This window comes from Austrofundulus limnaeus, unplaced genomic scaffold (genome assembly GCF_001266775.1).
Source record: "Austrofundulus limnaeus strain Quisiro unplaced genomic scaffold, Austrofundulus_limnaeus-1.0 Scaffold376, whole genome shotgun sequence".
Taxonomy (NCBI): domain Eukaryota; kingdom Metazoa; phylum Chordata; class Actinopteri; order Cyprinodontiformes; family Rivulidae; genus Austrofundulus; species Austrofundulus limnaeus.
In genome coordinates, this window is record NW_013952778.1 from 86654 (window position 1) to 92199 (window position 5546).

Below are 5546 nucleotides of genomic sequence, written 5' to 3' on the forward strand. Positions count from 1 at the left end.
AAAAAGGAGTTAAATTGTTTTTGAAGATTATTATTGTTTGAATTTATTTTTTTCTTTGAAAAAAAGGGGCATATGATAAAATATTTTCTTCTTCTTTCCCCTGCCTTTCTTTGTTTTTGTGATATGTATTTTTTTATTGTATATAGAATTTATGTTGTTATTTTAAATGAAATTAATAAACTTAAAAAAATTGTAGCATGACTCAGCAGAGTGCTACAGTCTGTTAAACAATATGCTAGAATATCTGCTAACTAATTTAATAAATAACAGTGATTACATTGGCTTTATAAGCTTTATTTTTAAACTGCTATAGCTTCAGATCAGGTCAGATTGCATCCACATTGAGGTAAATAAGATAAAATCTGTTTACTTGTAAAATGAGACGTTTTTCTGCTTCTCTTCTGTTGGTAAATCCATGACACACACAGCTTTCTTATATACATTAGATACTCCCTAAATGTTAATATCAATTTTGTTAATATTATTATTAATAATTTTTATGGTCTACATCATCAGTCCTTTTTTTCCCCTATGTTGCAAACATGTACAGTAATGGTAAATCCAGACTTTTGCTTATTCTGTTTAGGGCCGCAGCTTGTACAGAAGATCACATGGTCACGTGGTTTCGGCGCACTTCGGCCATTTATAGAGCCTTCTTTAATGTCGAATGTGGCTCCCTCTGCTGGTGGAAATTCAGACTGCACCGTACCGTACACGTCTGGTCCATGTTGATCCATAACCAACAAGTAGCAATGACGTCGGCGCTCCACGTCTCAAACCACATGACGTCTAAAATAAATCAATGTCTCAGTAATCTGTTAAAAATAAAACCATCACAGTCCCCCATCCTCCCCTGCAGCATGGGCTTATTTATTTATTTAAAAGTTAGACTAATTAACATGATGTAGTGACGGTAACGTTTATTTTTAAACTATTGTTTTATCCACCCCTCCTGTCTGTGAACCCATGAACTTCTTGTTACACAGGTCTGCGGAGGCGGTGTGACCCGACGGTAACACATGGGGAAAAAAAAAAAAAAGACAGTTGCCAGTATGCCAGCCTAGCTTTCTGAATGAGTCGAACCAGAGCGGATGGATGTATTTAATCTTAATTTTTTTTTTTTTATTTAAACTGATTTTCATGTAGCCTATTTATTTTATTATTTATTTTTATCGGGTTTGGTGGTGATGACGCAGCCGGGAGATTCTTAACTGGAGAGAATCTTTAAAGAAAATTACTCAAACCAACAAAAGGAGGAATCCTGAACACCTCGAGAGTTTCTGTAAGTTTATTATCAATCTTTAACAATGTTCAAGTTGGCCATGATTGTCCATTTCTTTCTTTTTCTATTAATTATGTGTGTGTGTGTGTGTATATATATATATATATATATATATATATATATATATATATATTATTTTATTGATACACTCCATTATTTGATTTTATTGTGTGCTGTTTATTTATTTATTTATTTATTTATTTAAAATAGATATATGCATTTTAAAATTATAGCTTCAGCCCATTGATGCAAAATGCATGTTAATTTGACGTAATTTTGGATGTAGGGTGTTTTTTATGGTTTCTCGGAGTTTTTACTGTCTGTCTTTAGATTCATTTTAAATGTAACGAGTGCGCATTGTATTTAGTACAAAATCAAATATTTAAATAAAGTATTTTTTTTAATAAAATATAACAATTATAAAAAGCAAGGGAGACTAGAAATCCCCCACCAGGCGGCCCTCCCCCCTCCTTCAGTCCCTGCCAATCAGCAGCAAGAAACACGCACTCTGTCATGGAAAGAAAGGTGGAAATAAATAAATAACAAATAATTATTATTATATGTATTTATCCATTGATTTGAACTATTGTAGAATAATTTAATCTAGAAAATTTTGAATGACTGTCTCTTGTTCAGAGGAAACGTATACTTGACAGAGGAGAGAATTTTATTTTATTATTTTCAGTCTTTCTGTATATCTGTCAAGCTACAGTCTGGAGGGCACAAGTGATATATTAGGACAGATATGAAACAGTACCTTTTTTATGGGGAGGGGGCGGGGCCTGAGGAGATGCAGCCATTGTTAACTGCCCTTATCAGAAACTGCTAATTGTTTTAGTGAACTGCTCAATCAGACATAGCCACTGTACATTTATCTGAATTCAGTGTTGTTTTCTTTTTATAACAACATGTGTCTCTTGTGACCCAGTGAAAGAAAATCCCCGCTGAATAACACACACAAAGGCTACTAAAAATTAAAAAAAAAGAAATAGGACAGGTGTCTAATCCTCCAGGATCAGCATGTTTTACTTGTTTTCCTCCAACTTAGTGACTGAATTACTTTCAAGTATGCACAAGCCTTAAAATAATATTCCTTTCATGCAAATCAGGTGTGTTGCAGCAGAGAAACAAGTAAAACTTGCAGGATAATGGCCTCTAGTTGAACAGGAAGAAGCACAGTGTAAATTTGACTGTCAGCCAACCCAAAAAGCAGGAAGCGAGAGCTGAATCTGAAGAGCGTTGAAGCAACCTTTATACGCTATACAGTTACTGAGTAAAACCACAGTTTTTCAGTTCTTCATTTAAACCACTAAACTCGTTCTCTTCTGCATTCACACTGCATTCAGATAGCATGTGTCTGTGTGGTGCGTCCTAAATTACGTTTACTGTATTTATTTATGCATAATAGCATGACAAAATACTATAAGCCTACTGTATTACATGTACACGTACATTTACTATTGCATTATCCATCAGCAATAGCAAAAGTAAGCTGAACACTTTTACCATAAATATTTTTTACAACTTAAATTCTTTGATCTCGCTGTCAATCAAAGTGGATCTAATTAGTTCACCAAGAAGGATCATTTCTTTGTTTTGTCTTGTGTTTTGTGTCAGTGAAACACCCGTGTTTGTTAGCCTTGTGGAAGAGAAAGATGTATGCTTTTATTTATTTATTTGTTTATTTATTTATTGTTTAAGTGCTTCTCTGCATTAACGTGCTGAAATAAATCATCACGGTGAGCACGTATTTCACCCTTGCAGAATCGGCAGAATGTCTTCGAGACATCTCCCATCTGAAGTTGTATCCAGCCTTTCAGAGCGCTTTCTTTCTCCCACAGTTTTTTAATAGTTTTTCACCATATTTTTTCACTTACTGCAACTCATTGTCACTCTGTCTCGCCACTCGCGTCTCTGTCACTCTGCGCTCTGGCGTTAGTGTGTTTGGGTAGGAGCGAAAAACAGGAAACAGATCCACATTGCATTTATAAATTTTGTAAGAATACCAAATTTAAAGGGGCAATATCATGTAAAATAAACTTTTATGAGTTTTATATCAGGTTATAATGTTATCCTCTTATCAAAAACATGCCCAGAATCTTGCTTTGACTCATTCATGCATGTTTGAGAAATCCTGTAGTGTCCTGAGGCAGCCAGGCAGGGGAGCAAAAACAAACGGTTGGGACTAGAACCGCCTTTTGGGATCAGCTCCTCCTCTGGACTCTGTCTCCAATCCGAGCTTCCTCATCACAGATCACACCCACCCACCCGGCTCGTGCTGAAATGGGCGGGACAGAAGTGGAAGGAGGTTCATTAAAGAGACAGAGACCAAATTCAAGGCGTTTAGAAACAAATATGATGAGAAGCCAAGTTTATTTTCTATTTAAACAAATAAACAGCATTTTAGTAACAACTGAAGGCAACAGTTACTTTATTATGGTATAGAATTTTAATATATGCCTGAGAAACACATAATATTTCCCCTTTCACCAAGATACTATTAGATGTCACAGAGACACACTTGGTAGACAAGTGAGTCAGATCAGCATTTCCAGGGATTTATTTTAGTGAGACAGTGGGAGTGAATAAAACAGTCCAGTAAAATTATATTCTGCTTTATAGACCAGGGCAGCAGCAGCGTCTACTGAGCGGGTCTCTTCTCTGCTCTGACTGCAGCTGAGGTTGCTTTGCGAGGCTTCAGTGACAGCTTGTCTGTGCTTTGGATTTGGGGGTGGATTCACGGGACCACTCGCTGCTCCCTGAGGAAAGTACAGACCCCAAAGTCTCCAAAAGTCTCCACTGACACTGTTAGATTTGTTGAAAAAAAAATAACACAGTCTCCTCCGTCCTACAATGTCACAGTACTGCCTGCTAACAAAACAAAACTTATAAGCATAGCATTTTCTCTACAATATTAGTAATATTTTAATGCAAAATAAAGTGTCAAGACGTGTTGTTGATTTTTAAAAACTTTTTCACCACATTTTTTAAACTAGCTTATTTCATCCCATAGTCATTTGTCCTGTTCAGCGTATGTCTTTACCTTTGCAGTTTGTTTTTCTGACCGTTTTAGGCCGAGGGGTTCCTCTGCTGTTGCTGTTTCAATGAAGCAAAGTTAGAATTGTGCTGTGTTCCATCTCTTTCTTATCTTATCACTGGAGACTTCAGACCAGTCTGTGTCAGTACAACATCAGACTGGTCTGAAGTCTCCATCTTTTTTCTTATCTTATCACTGGAGACTTCAGACCAGTCTGCTGTTGTACTGACACAGGATCGCTGTTCTGGGTCTCTCTCTTTTTTGTTTTCACATAAAAAAGCTGACATACTCTGGGCCTGATCTACTAAAATCTCAAATAACAAGCACTGAACTGTGTGTGTAAACTAAAAAAAAAAGTATGTGCTAGTAGTGGGCGTGTTGCCAGTGATCCAAGATATTGTACGTAAATGATTACAGGTGCAAAACTGGTGCGACTGCTCTATTGAAATGAGGATTGTACAAGCTACTGGCTGTCGCCATGGAGAGTTTGACAGAGCAGAGTGGTCATAAAAGAAAAAGGAAGTTTGAAGCATGGAGTTGGAGGCCTTAGTGGACGAGGCAAAGATCAGATGGAAGAAAATGAAGTGCTGCAGGAGTGTTTTCATAGGAGACATGGCTTCTTCTTGTGACGGGCTCCAAACTGGCTCTTAGGTCTTCCAGCAGCTCAAAAAGGACATTGCTGGATAGATGATATAACTTTTCTCTCTCCGTCGTCTGTTATTGTACCTATGCTTCCTTCTCCTCACAATAACATTAAGTTCAGACTGTGGATGCTAAATAATCAGATTTGCATATCCTCTCAATTATTTAAGTGTTCTGATAATCATCATATTCTGCATACACAGGCAAAGGCAAACACACTAAATGGATTGGGTCTGATATTTTGCTGACACAACCCATGGTGCACACAGTTAGCAAAACTGATCTACAAATTTGTACATTGTTTTATAAACTTGATACTAAATCAGACTCTCTGATTGTAGCCCCAACAGTGGTTTTGAAAGAGTTGGGTTCTCTCTCTCTCTCTCTCTCCCTCTCTCTCTCTCTCTCTCTCTCTCTCTAACTGGCTCTCTCTCTCTCCCCCTCTCTCCCCCTCTCTCTCTCTCTCTCTCTCTCTCTCTCCCTCTCTCTCCCTCTCTCTCTCTCCCTCTCTCTCTCTCTCTCTCTCTCTCTCTCTCTCTCTCCCCCTCTCTCCCCCTCTCTCTCTCTCTCTCTCTCTCTCTCTCC